Raw genomic sequence first — 19362 nt, forward strand, 5'->3', positions numbered from 1 at the left:
ACTGTATAGGTTAAGGACTCACAATTGTGGGGGAGGTGGGCAGGAAGATGAAGAGAGGGAGGGTATCTCACAGCCAGTCCTTCTCTGAATCATCCTGAATTATAAATGCATCCTTTGGAAACTGTCCAGCTCCTGAACATCTTGCCTGTGTCCAGAGCAGCACAGAGAAAGCCGTCAAGTTTGCTGTAGAGACTGCACATTTCTAACAGCTTTGGATCCCAGTATCCCTGCCTGGCCTCTTGCCCCGTCAGCAGTGTGCTGGGCTGATGTCTAAGTGAGGAAGTCCCCTTCTGAAGTTCTCACAATTCTAATCCCTAGCTCCAAGCCTCCAACACGCTTTCCATGTGATGCGCATGACGTCAGCATTATTTGCCCATCTAGATCAGGTCTGTGTTTCATTCCATGTAATAAATGTTGCTGGAGCAGCTGTGTAGCCCACATTCAAGTGGGGAGACCGATGATAAACCAGATAAGGAAGTAAAATGTAAAGTGTTTTAGACAGCAAGAAGCATTAAGGAGAAAAAAATAAAACAGGCAGAGTGCAATTTTCGAAATGGTGGTCAGGGAAGGTATCACTGAGAAGGTGACCACTGAGCAAAGACAGGTGTGTCACATAGGTGTGTATGTGAGCAGAGGATCTTCCTGGTAGAGGGAAGGACAAGAGGAGAGGCTTTGAGGCAGGTGTGTGCCTGCCATGGTGTTGGAGTAACAGCCAGGAGCCCAGTGTGGCAGAAGTGGGATGAGTAGGGAGAGCCAGAGGAGGAGCAGGAAGGTCATGGGACAGGAGCACTTGGCCTCAGAACCCCCAGTAAGGATTCTTTCTAGGGGGGTGGGGTGCTGCTGGAGGCTGTGGACGTGGTTTGACTTTTACATCTGACCAACTCTGTCTTCCTGCTGGGTTTGAAATACACTGAAGGGATGAGGATAAAACAAGGGAGAACAGGGAAGAGGATGTTGTAATAATCCGATAAGAGGCGAAGGCTGGCAACAGGAGAAGGAAAGGGGTGGCAATGAGAGTAGCTAAAAAGTGTCAGATTGGCGTGAATATATTTAGAAGGTATACCCAATAGGATTTCCTGGTAGACTGGACAGGGGTGAGAGAAAAGCAAAGCAAAGCAAAACAAACAAACAAACAAACAAACAAAAAAACAGGAGACAAGAGGGACATCAGTGACTTTGTCTCCAGTAAGTGAGAATGGATTTGCCTCTGAGATGCGGATGTTCGAGATGTCTGGTTCAACATCCAGGAGTGAAGCAATCTGGGCTGCAGGTAAAAATCAATCTCAAAAATAGGTCTCAAAGCCCATACTCTAACTAATATCTTACAAACTTGGAATTTGGGGATTTGTACCTATTTTGTATGGGAATGGGAATAACAGCTTTCCAGAAGTAACAAGAATGAAAAAACTAATTAGACAATCTCAAAACTTAGTTTAAGTTATGACTTTCAAACACTTGATCTTCCCACGCTTTCTCTGATTATCGAGGCCCTTCTCCCACCCTACTGTCACCTAAAACAAAACTTATCTATGCCCAAGTTGGTTCTGGCATGATAATAGTTGGGCTATCATTCCCATTCACAATGGGAATGAATATACCTTTTCACAACAAACTTTACATAAACAGTGGTTCTCTGCTTGTTAACACTCCTGGAGGACTACCATGAATTCAGGCACCCCTTCCACTCTTCCGTTCCTTAGGCTACTGTCTGTCTAGACCTCTTGGCCATTTCAGAATTTTTCTATTTTGACAAGGGAGGAAGATTGCAGGTCAACCTAATCATTCAAACAACCATGCAATGCATCAGGAAATTCATCAGTGTCCATCTCACTTGAGTTTTCTTATCTAGGCTATAGATTAGAGGAACTGTGAATTTTTTATTAAGATATAATGTATTATTTGCTTCAGGGGTACAGGTCTGTGAATCATCAGGCTTACACAATTCACAACATTCACCATAGCACATACCCTCCCCAAAGACCATAACCTAGCTCCATCCACATTGTTATAAATGGCAAGATTTCATTTCTTTTGATGGCTGCATAGTATTCCATTGTGTGTGTGTATATATATACATGTATGTATATATACATATGTATGTATATATACCACATCTTCTTTATCCATTCATCTGTTGATGGACATCTAGGTTCTTTCCATAATTCGGCTATTGTGGACATTGCTGCTATAAACATTCCGGTGCATGTGCCCCTTTGGATCACTACATTTGTATCTTTAGGATAAATACACAGGAATGCGATTGCTGTGTCATAGGGTAGCTCTATTTTCTACATTTTGAAGAACATCTATACTGTTTTCCAGAGTAGCTGCACCAGCTTGCATTCCCACCAACAGTGTAGGAGGGTTCCCCTTCCTCCACATCCTTGCCAACATCTGTCATTTCCTGACTGGTTAATTTTAGCCATTCTAACTGCTGTGAGTTGAAATCTCACTGTGCTTTTGATTTGTATTTCCCTGATGCTGAGTGATGTTGAGCATTTTTTTTATGTGTCTGTTAGCCATTTGGATGTTTTTTTTGCAAAAATGTCTGTTTACATCCTCTGCCCATTTCTTGATTGGATTTTTTGTTCTTTGGATGTTGAGTTTGATAGGTTCTTTATAGATTTTGGATACTAGCCCTTTATCTGATATGCCATTTGCAAATATCTTCTCCCATTCTGTCAGTTGTCTTTTGGTTTTGTTGACTATTTGCTGTGCAAAAGCTTTTGATCTTGATGAAGCTACCATAGTTCATTTTTGCCCTTGCTTCCATTGCCTTTGGTGTTGTTTCTAGGAAGAAGTTGCTGTGGCTGAGGTTGAAGAGGATGCTGCCTGTGTTCTCAAGGATTTTGATGGATTCCATCTCACATTGAGGTCTTTCATCCATTTGGAGTCTATTTCTGTGTGTGGTGTAAGGAAATGGCCCAGTTTCATTCTTGTGCATGTGGCTGTCCAATTTTCCCAACACCATTTGTTGAAGAGACTGTCTTTTTTCCATTGGACATTCCTTCCTGCTTTGTCAAAGATTAGTTGACCATAGAGTTGAGGGTCCATTTCTGGACTCTCTATTCTGTTCAATTGATCTATGTGTTTGTTTTTGTGCCAGTACCATCTTGAAGATGACAGCTTTGTAATAGAGCTTGAAGTCTGGCATTGTGATGCTGCCAACTTTGTTTTTCTTTTTCAATATTTCTCCGGCTATTCAGGGTCTTTTCTGGTTCCGTATAAACTTTGGGATTATTTGTTCCATTTCTTTGAGAAAAGTTGATGGTATTTTGTTAAGGATTGCTTTAAATGTGTAGATTGCTTTAGGTAGCATAGACATTTTCACAATATTTGTTCTTCTAATCCATGAGCATGGAACATTTTTCCATTTCTTTGTGTCTTCCTCAATTTCTTTCATGAGTTTTATAGTTTTCTGAGTATAGATTCTTTGCCTCTTTGGTTAGGTTTATTCCTAGGTATCTTATGGTTTGGGGTGCAATTATAAATGGGATTGACTCCTTAATTTCTCTTTCTTCTGTCTTGTTGTTGGTGTAAGAAATGCAACTGACTTCTGTGCATTGGTTTTATATCCTGACACTTTACTGAATCCCTGCATGAGTTCTAGCAGTTTTGGAGTGGAGTCTTTTGGGTTTTCCACATAAAGTATCATATCATCTGCAAAGAGTGAGAGTTTGACTTCTTTGCTGATTTAGATACCAGACTTCTTTTTGTTGTCTGATTGCTGAGGCTAGGACTTCTAGTACTATGTTGAACAGCAGTGGAGATAATGGACAGCCCTGCCATGTTCCTGACCTTGGGGGAAACACTCTCAGTATCCCATTGAGAATGATATTTTCAGTGGGTTTTTCATAGATGACTTTGATGACATTGAGGTATGTGCCCTCTATCCCTACACTGTGAAGAGTTTTGATCAAGAAAGGATGCTGTACGTTGTCAAATGCTTACCCAGCATCTATTGAGAGTTTCATATGGTTCTCGTTCTTTCTTTTATTAATATATTGTACACATTGATTGATTTGCTGATGTTGAACCAAACTTACAGCCCAGGAATAAATTCCACTTGGTCGTGGTGAATAATCATTTTAATGTACTGTTGGATCCTATTGGCTAGTATTTTGGTGAGAAGTTTTGCATCCATGTTCACCAAGGATATTGGTCTGTAGTTCTCCTTTTTGATGGGGTCTTTGTCTGGTTTGGGGATCAGGGTAATGCTGGTCTTATAATGTGAGTTTGGAAGTTTTCCTTCCATTTCTATTTTTTGGAACATTTCAGGAGAATAGGTATTAATTCTTCTTTAAATGTTTGGTAGAATTACCCCAGGAAGCTGTCTGGCCCTGGGCTTTTGTTTGTTGGGAGATTTTTGATAAATGCCTCAATCTCCTTACTGGTTATGGGTCTGTTGAGGTTCTCTTTTTCTTCCTGGCTCAGTTTGGGTAATTTATACATCTCTCGGAATGCATCCATTTCTTCCAGTTTGTCAAATTTGCTGGCGTATGGTTGCTCAAAATATGTTCTTATAATTGTTTGTATTTCTTTGGTGTTAGTTGTGATCTCTTCTCTTTCATTCATGATTTTATTTATTTGGGTCCTTTCTCTTTTCTTTTTGATAAGTCTGGCCAGGGGTTTATCAATCTTATTAATTCTTTCAAAGAACCAGCTCCTATTTCGTTGATTTGTTCTACTGTTCTTTTGGTTTCTATTTTCATTGATTTCTGCTCTGATCTTTATTGTTTCTCTTCTTCTGCTGGGTTTGGGCTTTCTTTGTTGTTCTTTCTCCAGCTCCTTTAGGTGTAGTGTTAGGTTGTGTACTTGAGACCTTTCTTGTTTCTTGAGAAAGGCTTGTAATTGCCATATACTTTCCTCTCTGGACCACCTTTGCTGTGTCCCAAAGATTTTGAACAGTTGTGTTTTCATTTTCATTTGTTTCCATAAATTTTAAAAAATTCTTTAATTTCCTCGTTGACCCACTCATTCCTTAGTAGGATGCTCTTTAGTCTCCATGTATTTGAGTTCTTTCCAACTTTCCTCTTGTGGTTGAGTTCTAGTTTCAAAGCTTTGTGGTCTGAAAATATGCAGGGAATGATCCAGTCTTTTGGTACCAGTTAATACCTGATTTGTGACCCAGGATGTGATCTACTCTGGAGAATGTTCCATGTGCACTAAAGAAGAATATGTATTCTGTTGCTTTGGGATGGAATGTTCTGAATATATCTGTGATGCCCATCTCGTTCAGTGTGCCATTTAAGGGCTTAATTACCTTATTGATTGTTTGCTTAGATAATCTGCCCATTTCGGTGAGGGGGGGGTGTTAAAGTCCCCTACTATTATTGTATTATTATTGATGTGTTTCTTTGATTTTGTTCTTAAATGGTTTATATAATTGGCTGCTCCCATGTTAGGGACATAGATACTTAAAATTGTTAGATCTTCTTGTTGGACAAACCCTTTAAGTATGATACAGTGTTCTTCCTCATCTCTTTGGCTTAAAATTTAATTTATATGATATAAGGATTGCCAACCCAGCTTTCTTTTGATGTTCATTAGCATGGTAAATTATTTTCTACCCCCTCACTTTAAATCTGGAGGTGTCTTTGGGTCTAAAATGAGTTTCCTGCAGACAGGTTTTTTTTTAATCTATTCTGGTACTATGTGTCTTTTGATGGGGCATTTAACTCATTTACATTCAAGGTAACTATTGAAAGATATGAATTAGTGTCACTGTATTGCACTGTAAGGTGACTGTTACTGCATATTGCTTCTGTTCCTTTCTGTTCTGTTACTTTTAGGATCTCTCTTTGCTTAGAGGACCCCTCTCAACATTTCCTGTAGGGCTGCTTTGGTATTTGCAAATCCTTTTAGTTTTTGTTTGTCCTGGAAGCTTTTTATCTCTCTTTCTATTTTCAATGACAGCCTAGCTGGATTATAGTACTCTCCGCTGCCTATTTTTTCTCATTTAGTGATCTGAATGTATCATGCCAGTCCTTTGTGGCCTGCCAGGTCTCTGTGGATAGGTGTGCTACCAATCTAATATTTCTACCATTGTTTGTTACAGACCTCTTGTCCCAAACTGTTTGGGGATGTTCTCTTTGTCACTGAGACTTGTAAGTGTTACTACTACATGACAGGGTGTAGACCTATTTTTATTGATTTTTGAGGGGGATTCTCTGTGCCTTTGGGATTTCGATGCTTGTTCCCTTAGCCAAATTAGGGAAATTCTCTGCTATAATTTGCTCCAATATACCTTCTGCCACCCTCTCTCTTTCTTCTTCTGGGTTCCCAATTATTCTAATATTGTTTCATCTTATGATATCACTTATCTCTTGAATTCTCCCCTTATGGTCCAGTAGTTATTTGTCTCTCTCTTTCTCAGCTTCTTTATTCTCTGACATTTGGTCTTCTATATCACTAATTCTTTCTTCTGTCTCATTTATCCTAGCAGTAAGAGCTCCCATTTTTTATTGCACTACATTAATAGCTTTTTAAATTTCAACTTGATTAGATTTTAGTTCTTTTACTTATCCAGAAAGGGATTTTATTTATCCATAAAGGGATTCTCTAGTATCTTCCATGCCCTTTTTAAGCCAGCTAGTACCTTGATAGTCATCATTCTGAACTCTAGTTCTGACATACTTTTTTAAAAGATTTTATTTATTTATTTGCCAGAGAGAGATCACAAGTAGGCAGAGAGGAAGGCAGAGAGAGGAGGAGGAAGCAGGCTCCCTGCTGAGCAGAGAGCCCGATGCAGAGCTGGATCTCAAGACCTTGGGATCATGACCCGAGCCGAAGGCAGCCACTTAACCAACTGAGCCACCCAGGTACCTTGTAGTTCTGACATCTTACTAATGTCTATAATGTACCAAGGCATCAGTACTGCCTCTTATTTATTTATTTATTTGTTTATTTATTTATTTATTTTTGAGGTGAGCTTCTCCACTTTGTCATTTATCCAGATAAGAATAGATGAATGAGAGAACACAATACTAAAAGGGTAGCAACAACCCCAGAAAAATATACACTAACCAAATCAGAAGAGACTCCAAACCAGGGGGAGAAGAAAGGAGGTCGGGGGAATATGTGTGTGTGTGTGTGTGTGTGTGTGTGTGTGTGTGTGTGTGTTAGACTGGTGAATGGAACAGGGCCACACACTTGATTTTGGGTATATATTGGTCTATTAAAGGAAATTGTTCCCCAAAATTTTAAAGAAAGATAATACACACACACACACACACACACACACAGGTTAAAATGAGGGATGGAATATGACCATAAAGATGAAAATTTAAAAAGGAATTGATAAGACACGAAGTTCGTTGGAAAAAAAAAAAGAGGAAAAAATGTGGTTAGTCTGGAGAATAGAACAAAGCTATGCGCTAGATTTAGGGTATATTTTGATCTGTTAGAAGAAACTGTATCCTAAAATTTTTTTTTCCAAAATTTTAAAGAAAGAAAAACCTATATAAACCTATATGGAAAATAAGGTTCAATACAATGAAGGGATAGAATATGGGTATAACAATGAAATTTTTTTAACAATGAAAATTTTATAAGATTTTTTAAAGGTATTGATAAGATAAAATAGTTTAAAAAACATTAAAAGAGGAAAGAGGAAAATTTTTTTAAAAATAGAACAAGAAAAATAAAATTAAAAAATGTAACCTTGAAAGGCTACAGAATCATGGGGAAAAAGCCATGAATTCTATGTGCTATATTCCCATCACTCTGAAGTTTTGCAGTTCTCATTCAGTGAGCGTGGTCTTGGCTGGATGTTCTTACTTATCTTCTGGGATAGGGACCTATTGCAGTGATTCTCAAATGTCTTTGCCTGAGGCAGAATTGCACCGCCCTTGCCAGGGGCATGGCTAAATTATCTGTCTCGGGCTCGCTTTCGTGAGCTTTTGCTCCCTGAACGCTTTCTGTAGAGGTTTGGAGGACAGTAATGAAAATGGCAGCCTCCCAATCTCTGGCCTCAGAGGAGCTGAGAGCTCAGGGCCCTACTCCTCCATGCACCCTCGGAGAAAAGCAGTCAATTCCTCCTGTCTCCCTGGTCTCCACACTCCAAGCTCACCCAGCCTGTGACCAAGCATTTCTATCACTGGTGCACGGCCCCATTTGGAGTCTCCAAACCCAGCAGATTCCTGCAGCGTGCTCCCGTGCTACTCCTCCCAGCGGAGGAAAGAGGGGTTCTCTCCAGATCTGCCACCTGTGGGGCAGGTGCTCGAAGAGCAGTATCCTGACTCTGCTTTGGATCATGGTTTAATGTAACTCTTTGGCTCGGTCGTTGCAGCCGGCTTCCCCACTCTGATACCCAGGAGCTCTGTCACACTATGACACCCCTGGTCTTTTTATGTCCCCATGGGTCCTGAGACCACACTGTCCCTGAAAGGGCTCCACTCCCCGCTTAGCCTCTGGAGCGATGTCCTTCAGTGGAACAGACTTCTAAAAGTCCTGATTTTATGCTCTGCTGCTCTATGCTTTCTGGGAGCAGCCCTTCCGCCCCCCCCCCCAGTCTGTCTTCCCATTTGCTGCCTTGGATTCACTTCTCCACATGTCCTACCTTCCAGAAGTGGTCGCTTTTCTGTTCCTGGAATTGCTGCTCTTCTTCTATCTCCTTTGAGTTTGTAGATGTTCAGAATGGTTTGATAACTATCCAGCTGAACTCCTGGGACCTGATGGTATTTAGGTCTCCTACTCCTCCACCATCTTGCTCCCCTGGCACTGTGATTTTCTAAGACCACATATAGAAGAGGAGAGGCAGTTGATCATTGCAGGAATAAAAGGCTGAGTTAGACCTAAGAACAGATGTCTTTTTTCACAGATGTAAGAAGTATGGGATCTTATATCATTTCTATCCATTGCTTAGGAGGGGGATATGCGATTTGGATTCACAAACATGTATTGACTTATTGACACAGCAGTGTCTAAGTGTCTTGCTTATGTTACTGTCATGTAATCCTCACATTAGCACTGAGAAATGGTACAGTATTATTTTGCAGTGGGGGCAAATGAGGTTCAGAGAGCACAAACAAACTGCCCAAGGCCAAGCTAGCTGTGAATGGCAAGACTTAGCCCCCCGACCCAGGTATTAAGGGACTTTTACTCCCATGCCATGTTTTTGCCTCATAATGTGAACAAATAATGAAAGGTTTAAGGCAAAACAAAGAGTCTCTAAGCCCAGTGTTAGCCGAAGATGCCTTGTCTTCTCTTTAGAAAGGAAATATCCATGTGGGAGAGGTTTCACCTCAGAATGTCGAGATTATACTCTTGGTTGCCAGGAGAAGGTGGGTAAACACTTTATCCAATGCCTTAAAGATGTGATAATAGAGACAAAAACTTTCCTTTTTTCATTTGCCCCGGAGAGTGTCAAAATTCACAACCATAAGACACACACCCCAAATGTGTGTGTATGTCTGTGTGTGTATGGGTGGAGGAGCAGAGAACACCAGTCAGTACTTATTCGGGGTAGGTCCAGACGGGCCTGACTGTGATCGTTGGATTTATGATTTCTCAACTTTACAATGGTGGGAAAGCCACATGCATTCAGTAAAAACTGTACTTCAAGGGGTGCCTGGCTGTTTCAGTTTGCAGAACGTGCGACTCTTGACCTCAGGGATCGCAGAGTCATGAGTTTGAGTCCCACATTGGGCATGGAGCCTACTAAAAATTAAAAAAAGGAAGAAACTATACTTTGAATTCTGAATTTGGATCTTTTCCAGGGCCAGCAATGTGCTTCTGTCCTGTGATGCTGAGTAAGTCAGTGAGCCACAGCTCCCAGTCAGCCATGCAATCACAAAGATCAATGACGATCATATATATATTTTTTAATTGCCTTTTTTTAAAAAAGATTTTTGTTTATTTATTTGACAGACAGATTACAAGTAGGCAGAGAGGCAGGCAGAGAGAGAGAGAGGAGGAAGCAGGCTCCCCACTGAGCAGAGAGCCCGATGCGGGGCTCGATCCCAGGACCCTTGGGATCATGACCTGAGCTGAAGGCAGAGGCTTTAACTCACTGAGCCACCCAGGTGCCCCAGTGACAATTATATTTACAACCATTCTGTACCCACACAGCCATTCTCTTTTGCACTCTTAGTATGGTATTTAATAAATTATGTGATATTCCCTTCATTATAGAATAGGCTTTGTGCTAGATGATTTTGCCCAGCTGTAGGCTAAGGTAAGTTTTCTGAGCACATTTAAGATGGACTAGGCTAAGCTATGTTCCATCAGTTAGGTGTATTACATGCATTTTCAACTTACTGTATTTTTGACTTAGGGTGGGCTTATTGGGGCATAATGCCATCATAAGTCAAGGAAGATCTATATTCTCTTAAGTCCTTTCCATACATGATTGTTCTTAATCTTTGCATATGTTCTTTGAGGCATTCTCCCCTTTATGTTCCAGAAAAACAAACCAAGAGTCTTTCAGGTTAAGGTTTGTGTAATTACTTATAGTATTCAAAGCTTATGAGAGGCAAGATTCTCACCAAGTGGATACAAGTAACTCCCATTTTCCCTGTAGCCCAAAACACACCATTTGAAAATAGTACTTTAATTGAGATGGCTACTCTTACACTTCACCCATGGACAGGTAAACTGTTAGCTTTCAGACTGAGACTGTGGCACTTTTGATCCAATTATAAAAGTAAACATATTCCTTCAGCCCACTAATTTCTTATCTGGGAATTTTGCCTAAGGAAATAATCAGGCATATGTGTGCAAAAATTAATGTGCAGGGAAGTTCTGTACATTGTTATTTGAGTTGTTTATTCTTAAGTTATTAATATTGTTGCTATGTTATGAGATTCAAATGTCTACTAGGAGCCATTATGGTACATCCATGAGGAAAATGTTAGGAAGTCATTAAAAATTATGGTGTAGGGGCACCTGGGTGGCTCAGTGGGTTAAAGCCTCTGCCTTCGGCTAGGGTCGTGATCCCAGGGTCCTGGGATCAAGCCCTGCATCGGGCTCTCCACTCGGCAGGGAACCTGCTTCCCTTCCTCTCTCTCTCTGCCTGACTCTCTGCCTACTTGTGATCTGTCTGTCAAATAAATAAATAAAATCTTTTTAAAAAATTATGGTGTAGAAGAATATTTGATAACAGGAGGATACTGCTATCATATATTCAGTGAACACAAGCAGGTGTTAACCCAGTGTAGTATACCTACAGGATATATAGTATGCATTGAAAAAAATACCAAAAGAGATACACTGAATTTTCTGAAAAGACATGACCTCACTTAATTTGACTCAAAGCTGATAAGAAGTCTTCCTTAATCAGAGGTTCAGTGCAGTGTCCATGTGAGGTTCTGTCTTCAGCATGTCTTCCCCCCTCATGGAACAAAAATCCAGATTTCTTAACTTAGGCTGGAAAACCCTAAACAATTCTGGTCTTCTGGACATCTATCCATCCTCCTTTTGTGTTGCTCACTATGCTTCCCCAACACAGGCCCTTTTTTTAGCTCCTAGACTACATGTGCTCAATCCTAGTGCTGTGCAGGGACTTGGCACATGCTGTCCCTTCTGCCAGGAATGTTTCCCCCATTCTAATAGCTGATTTCTTTCTTCAGGTCCCAGCTTAAATGTCGCCTCTTCAATGGAGTTCTTCCTTGACTGCCTCACGTAATGTAAGTATTCCCCTCTATTCTCCCCCACAGCATCCTGTTCTTTTTCTTTTTGCACATATGTGATAATTTGTCATGACATATTTATGTATTTTACTTGTTCAGTGTCTGCCTTCTTACGGAAGGTAAGACCTGTGAGGCTAAGGCCCACATCTGGTTTGCTCCCCACTGTACTAAGTATCTACTCATGGCAGGCACTCAAGAAAGACTTGCTGAATGAATGAATAAATGAACAAAGATAACACAAAATTATTAGGCACTGACTCTACACCTAGCAAAGTGCTGTGGAAGGTTTAAAAGGTCTTTAGAGGGGCGCCTGGGTGGCTCAGTGGGTTAAGCCGCTGCCTTCGGCTCAGGTCATGATCTCAGGGTCCTGGGATCGAGTCCCGTATCGGGCTCTCTGCTCAGCAGGAAGCCTGCTTCCCTCTCTCTCTCTCTCTGCCTGCCTCTCTGACTACTTGTGATTTCTCTCTGTCAAATAAATAAATAAAATCTTAAAAAAAATAAATAAAAAATAAATAAAAGGTCTTTAGAGAAAAGAGACAGGAACTAGATAATCAGTGGCTGATTATCAATGTAAATCAGTGTAACACACAGGCTGTAAGAATTCATACAAGGAAATGCTTTGCTTATCTCTAAACCGTTTTCTAAGAATGGCTCATTGGATGTGAACTATGTCCTGAATCCTAGAAGTAATATGAAGTAGAGAGATCACTGAGCACAGGTCTCCCATTTTTCTTTCTTTTTTTCTTTTTATTTTAATTCAATTAATTAACGTATAATATATTATTGTTTCAGAGGTACAGGTCTGGGATTCATCAGTCTTATACAACACCCAGCGTGCATTACATCACAGGCCCTCCTTAATGTCCTTCACCCAGTTTCCCCATTCCTCCACCCTCAGGTCTCCCATTTTTCTAAGGGTATCCAGTTCCAGATACATCAGTTAAAGTGGAGCCAACCTCTACCACTTGGCGTGTGCTCACTTTTGCGCTACACAGTCCCTCCAAATCTGACTTCCTTCCCGAAGCAAGGGGAGAGAACCTGCTGTACTTGTCCAAAAAGAGCTTGTCCAGGATGCCTGGGTGGCTCAGTGGGTTAACTGGCTGCCTTCGGCTCAGGTCATGATCTCAGGGTCCTGGGGTCCAGTCCCACATCGGGCTCCTTGCTCAGCGGGGAACCTGCTTCTCTCTCTGCCTCTCCCTGCCACTCTGCCTGCTTGTGCGCTTGCTCGCTCTCTCTGACAAATAAATAAATAAAATCTTAAAAAAAAAATAGAGCTTGTCCAAAATCCCTAGGGCTGTGGTTCACAAGTAGAAGTCATTGAGTGTTCTGAAGAACCACACAAAATACTAAAAGGGTGGGAAAAGAAAAAAACGCAAAACAAAACAAATCACTTCTCTGTTAAAAGAGAAATCTTCATAGATAAAACCTGGCAGAAGGCTTAAGAACAATTGTAGGCAAAAAGAAAGCAGATTATTCTATTCACTTTATTATTTTTCCCGTAACAGACTACAAAATGGCAACCTTTATCTGACTCTAAAAACAAACACATAGGGTGAATTTAGGGCCCATCGGTGCTCCGAGGAAATGTTGCCTGTGGACATGAATTTGGGTGTTTGCGGTGGGGGTTGGGATGGCATGAATATTTTCCAAGCCTTATTCAAACAGTAACTTGTATCTGCTACCATGCTATCAATTTTTCCAACAGTGGATTGCAAATTCACCTCATAAATCAATCTGTACAAGAGGTCAGAAGCCAACCACAGCCAATTAAAACCTCTCAGCAATAATTCATCTAAGATCTGAGTAAGGATTTTTTTTTTAACAAGTCCTAGGAGGCTCTTGTTTATTCTAATCAGATCAGAAGAGGAAAAACTAAATTGGGTAGAACCTGCATTTTTCTCTTATCCCAGAACACAAACTCAGATGTTTTTATAGGGAAAGGAAGAGGAAGAGGAGAGAGATATGAGGAAAGAGTGGGCTGAGAAATCAGAACACTTTTCTGCGCCTGAAACAGTGTTACAGAGGCTCTCCCAAGGCCAGACCTGCACCTAACTGCCTCATTCTGGCGTGCTTCGATTCCAACCTCTTTGGCGTCTGAGTCCTGTCCGTATTGTGTCCAACAAGTAAATACAGTTCAACTACGATTCAGCGAGTGTCTCTGACAGGCCAGGCCCTATGGAAGCTTGAAATAAATCCGGTATGCTTGTTGGTTTTTAGAGGACTGTAGATTACAGGTTACCCAGAGCTGAGAAATTGCTGGAACAATTAGGAGGTTGTAGAGCATATACTCTAAGTGTGTAAATATGTGTGGCTGTACATGTGCGTTTTCATATAGTACAACTCTACCACCGTAATGATAGTTTCCCTGTCGCCCTGTATTGAAAGCTGAGCGAATTCGGAGGAATCACTCAGCTTTCTGAACTTCTGTTCTGTGTCCGGGAGATAGGGGATAACATCCCAACAGCGTAGGCATGAGGGAGATGAAACAAGATGTTGGCAAAGCTTTGGCGTGCTCTCTGGCCCCCAGGGTGGCCGCTCAGTTCTGGCTGTAAGGAAACACACTATGGGACTCTGGGCCCCACGGTAGTGCTCCCTGCTCCTCAGCTCCCTGGGTTTCAAACTCCTCCCTCCAGCCGCAAGTCTAGCCCGATTCCTGAAGGATCACTGCACTGATGCGTCCTAGAGGTTGGGACTGAGGAGCTGCCAACAACCAGCCTCAGCTTCCTGCTGGGGGCAGAACAGCCCACGGGGGCAGTCTCTGCTCAGCTGGAGGGGCTCCCTGTGCCCCAACATGATCCTGCCTAATTAGCAAGAATCTGACTTCATTCTCCTCCCAGCCTCTGGCTCAGAAGCAAACTCTCTAGCTACTTTTAAAAACAAAATGCTTTATTTCCTGAGTATAAACATACAAGGAAATGCTTATTGTAACAGTTGGAACAGACGTATAAAGGAACAAAATTAATAGTCTTGCTGTCTCCAATCCCCCTATCCTGAGGTAGCCAACATGACTTGTAAATATCTTCCCATGACTTGTAAATACCCAAAAAATACAATGTCCATACTTTAAAAGTACACATGCAATCCTATAGACAATGATAAAGAGGGCGTGCCACTTGTTTTCTCCCCCACCCCTACCTCCACAGAGTCCAAAGGATTACGGAAGCTTCTCCCAGCTACTATTTAGAAACTCTAGACCAAACGGTGGGATCTTTACCCAAGTTCAGCAGGACAATCAACAAAGTAAATAGAAATACTGGCTTTGTCTTCCTGGTTGTTATCTTTTAGATTTCATCCAAAGGGTTCCAAGCGTTAGGTTTGTCAGAGAACTCATAACTGTTTTATTTCTCTGTAAAACCAGAGTAGTTTAGCTATTTACGATCTGGTTTCCTTTCCTGGGACGTTCTCTTTGTCTTCAGCTTTTTCTAGATTTTGAGACACAGGCAAAGGAAAGCTGGCAGCAAGAGACACTGTCTTCCTCACCAGAGGTCTCTCGGCAACTACCTTCTCAGGGTGAGGAGATGGTGTGTGTGCTTGAACAGACAAATTCTGTGGGCTGGCCACAGAATTTGGATTGACCAGGGTGACCAGGCCCACCACCACACCAGCCAGGAGCGAAGAGCCTGTCAGAAAACACGGTACGCCTCAGCCTCTTAACTGCTGGAACAGCTGCTATCTCAATGACACTGGCCAGGGTGGGTCTAAGAGTAGAGTTAGTAGTCACTTTTCCCATCAAGTCCTGGGTGATTCCTGAGAAAATGCACATGGAACCAAATTCCATTCCACACTCAGGACTCCACGGAGAGGGAAGGAGAGCGGAAGTGCACAGTGGACGTGATCAGCCTGATTGCCTCCTTCTCCTGTTCGGTACTGATCACCAGCAGGGAAAACACACCCAGAGAGATGGGGATGTTCTTGGTATGAGGTACTCAGGTATCTCTCTCAACTCTGCTGGGAAGACAAGACACCAGCACTCCTTCCCACTCAGTCACGTTCTGGTGAGAGCGCAGAGACCCTGCTGCATGAATCAAGGTAAGAGCTAGGGAAAACGCATGCATCCTGAGGGAGAAAAGCACTGTGACAACAAGCCTAAACCCCTAAATCCGGCCTAGCACGAACAAGGATAAGGAGGCTCCTTCCAGCTAGAAACAGAACAGCCCCCATAGAGTTATTTATCGCTCGCGCACCGTGTTTATTATTGTTTGAGAGCCAGAGAAAGTGGCTGTGTTTACAGCAGGTTACAGGGATATCGGAACACTCCACTCGGGATTCGTGAGGCTCCTGGAGCCTGACAGAGATTAGGAAGCATAGAGACGCCCCTCCTAGACACACACATATTCTCTAATTACACTCCATGTGTGTTGTTTATCCGAGGACTGTGAGCTTCTTGAAGATAGGGGTGATGCTTTATATCCTCTACATCCTCTTCCAATCGTTCTGTAGAGGAAGTGAGACTTATGAAGCAGGAGCTCCATAAATATTTGTAAAATGAGCTCAGTCAGAGAACAGAATCTGCTCTGATTGTCAGTAAAAACAACTTAACCTTCAGCTACTACTGCAGAATCTAGTATGTGAGGAGCCAGATTAGCCAGAGCAGGAGGAAGAGAGGAGCAAAAGTTAAAGGTGGGGTGAGGAGGGTAGCGCCACCTTTCACAGCTGACTCTATCTGTTAGAATAATTTTTTTTAAACTTTCTCACTAAAATCTTTTGAACATTGTGATCAAATCCCCACCATTTTTCATTTTAGACATAAGGCTTAAAACATTTTTGAAAAAGGAATATATGGAGATCCCCTCGCACAGTGCCTGGAATATGGCCCCAGATGCTGGTTTCCTTCTCATTTTCCCTGTCTTCTGGGCTTTAATTCATGGAAGTTGGAGTAACCCGATGCAGAGTCTTTCCTGAAAGCACAGTTTGGCAGGAAAAAGGAGGATGAGGGCCAAGGAGACGTGTCAGTGAGGAACTCAGGGAAAAGTGTTGTTCTGGTGGACATTCTAGTTTGTGAGCAAAAAAGTATGTGTGGGAATATCTGCAACCTCAAGGCCGCTTGACTTGACACTTAACAGCCAGGCTGAACCCAACGTGCAGGAGAAATCCAGCTGACAGGAATCTTCCTCAGACTCTGCTCAGAAAACATTTTCTATGGTCTAGGTCGTTATCCTCTTGATGTATCTTGTCACTCATCTCCCCACTTTGAAAAAGAAAATATGTTCACAGACTTTATGAAGAAATTTGTGTTTACTGTTTTATTTCTAACATGACCCGGAAAAAAAAAAAATGACAATGGAAGGTATGGCACAACTAATAACAGAAGGAAGTGAAACCTTCCCCTAGTCCTCCAACCCCACCCCCATTTTGAACAAGGAAATTTAAATTATTGGGAAATTTAAATTAGTTGTAGCCTATAATGGTGTTTACTCAGAGGAAACATGTGGATTTATAATATGAAATAATGGTGTTTTTTGTTTGAAAGTTCTTTATTTTTTTTTAAAGATTTTATTTATTTATTTGAGAGAGAGACAGTGAGAGAGAACATGAGCGAGGAGAAGGTCAGAGAGAGAAACAGACTCTCCGTGGAGCTGGGAGCCCGATGCGGGACTCGATTCCAGGACTCCGGGATCATGACCTGAGCTGAGGGCAGTTGTCCAACCAACTGAGCCACCCAGGCGTCCCTTGAAAGTTCTTTAAATTCCTTATGTGACAGAGGAAATAAAAAGAAGACACCCAGATTCTATAGAAATTTAAAAAAACACATAAAAATATGAGAATAGGGGCGCCTGGGTGGCTCAGTGGATTGAGCCGCTGCCTTCGGCTCAGGTCATGATCTCAGGGTCCTGGGATCGAGTCCCACGTCGGGCTCTCTGCTTGGCGGGGAGCCTGCTTCCCTTCCTCTCTCTCTCTGCCTGCCTCTCTGTCTGCTTGTGATCTCTCTCTGTCAAATAAATAAATAAAAATCTTTAAAAAAAAAATATGAGAATAACATTATGGATAACTCTGTTTTCTAGCTAACTTAAACTCTGATATGGACATAACCCAGTTTTTCAGAGATCTTTGACAAAGTTGATATTTCTCAAATGTTTGTGAAACTCCTTATAAGTACTGATTGGAAAGGTATAGAATTTAGTCAAAAAAGTCAAAGTGAGAATCTGAGGCTAATTTTTTCCTCTGATTTTGTTTGATTCTGTTAAATTTTTTTCCATTTTTTTTCTTTCCCGGCCATGTGTTTTCCAATGCCATCATTTATCTTCAAATACTATAACTATACTTTTAGCTTATCACAATTTTGCATTTACGTGTAAATAAGATCTTTTATTCAATAAATAGTGATTGGATTGCTAACACTGTACCAATAACTGAGTTTTAAAAGGCTGGTAACACCTCTGAATCTATATTTTCATACAGCCCTTCTTCTTAAAACATAGTAATATTTCAATAAACTTTTCATATGCCTTAAAAATAAACAAGCAAAACCAACTGGGATGTAGAGGGAACTTTTGAACTCTAACATTGACAAACACTGACAGATGAATACCATAACTACACTAAAAACAGGGGATGGAAAGAATTGACTTAAGTAACTATGGAAAACAGTTATCTTGACTAGGTATTGTCAGGTTAAAGGCAAAAATACACCATTCAAATGCTGTTTTCTACTTAAAAATCTGTATCTAAAAAAAAAATCTGTATCTCACTAAACATTGACTAGAACATTTAATAAATGAATAGGCTGTGGATAATCACAGCTGAGTTTCTCTGTGTTAGAGAAAGAAGTTACAAGTAAAGAAAGGGGAAAGGTTAAAATGAACCCTGTGGATTAGAATCCAAGTTATCAATATAAATACATATTATTATGTACACACACATATATGTAGACATATATATATACATGAATATATGTATTTTATAAGTATGTATACTCACATACACAGATATGTACACATAGGAAGATACAGAGATGTAGATGGTATGATGGGTATATATGCATGGTTTAAAATTAGAATACTTCCTAGCTCTGTCTATTGAGAGGGCCTAGAAGCAATGGCCTCCAGTCGCAATGAGCACAAATATGCCCAGATCTTGGTTTGTAAACACCATTCCCCAATAAGAGGAACCAAGGCTGCTTGGAGAGATAGTGGGGCAGGGACAGAGCTGGGAAAATATAAGATGAGTCTGGAAAACGTTGTGAAGCCAGAAAGGAGGGTAGTGTTCTAAATAAGATGGGGGCATGTCAAAAGAAAACAAAAGTCTACTTACGAACATTCCTAATAGACAAGTTAGGACAATTTGGGCAACAAAACCAATACTGATACCATTGGATTTTGCCCATAGAATAACATGAATATTCATGAGACCAAACTGCTATAAATATAGTGAATAAGTAGGTAAATAAATAAATGACTAAGAAGAGATAGCTCTTTCTTGTAGTAGAATTCCAATGAATGGATGTAGAAGAAAAGGTGGAAGTAGAAAATCACTATTAGGTAAATATTACAGAAATTCTTATTGTAGACAAGCTCTACAGGTGAATGGCAAAAAATACATGAATAAATAAATCAGTGTACAGGGGCACCTGGGTGGCTCAGTCAGTTAAGCATCCAACTCTGGATCTCAGCTCAGGTCTTATCTCAGGGTTGTAAGTTCAAGCCCTGAATGAAGTCTAAAAAAAAAAAAAAATCAGTGGAAAAAATAGATGATGTGCAAAGTCTCCTAGTATCTCCCTCAAGATATTTATTAA

At 41.0% G+C, this 19362-nt stretch overlaps 1 long non-coding RNA gene across 12 annotated transcripts in view; it reads left to right on the forward strand.

Moving 5' to 3' along the window:
* Positions 1–19362, forward strand: part of LOC309873391 — a 107058-nt gene that overhangs the window by 56503 nt on the left and 31193 nt on the right. For all 12 annotated transcript variants that reach the window (XR_014316321.1, XR_014316322.1, XR_014316323.1 and 9 more), the window contains one exon: positions 11571–11627. This is a non-coding gene — a long non-coding RNA (uncharacterized lncRNA). The remainder of the gene's footprint in view (positions 1–11570; positions 11628–19362) is intronic.

Source organism: Mustela nivalis (genome assembly GCF_964662115.1).
Source record: "Mustela nivalis genome assembly, chromosome: 9".
Taxonomy (NCBI): domain Eukaryota; kingdom Metazoa; phylum Chordata; class Mammalia; order Carnivora; family Mustelidae; genus Mustela; species Mustela nivalis.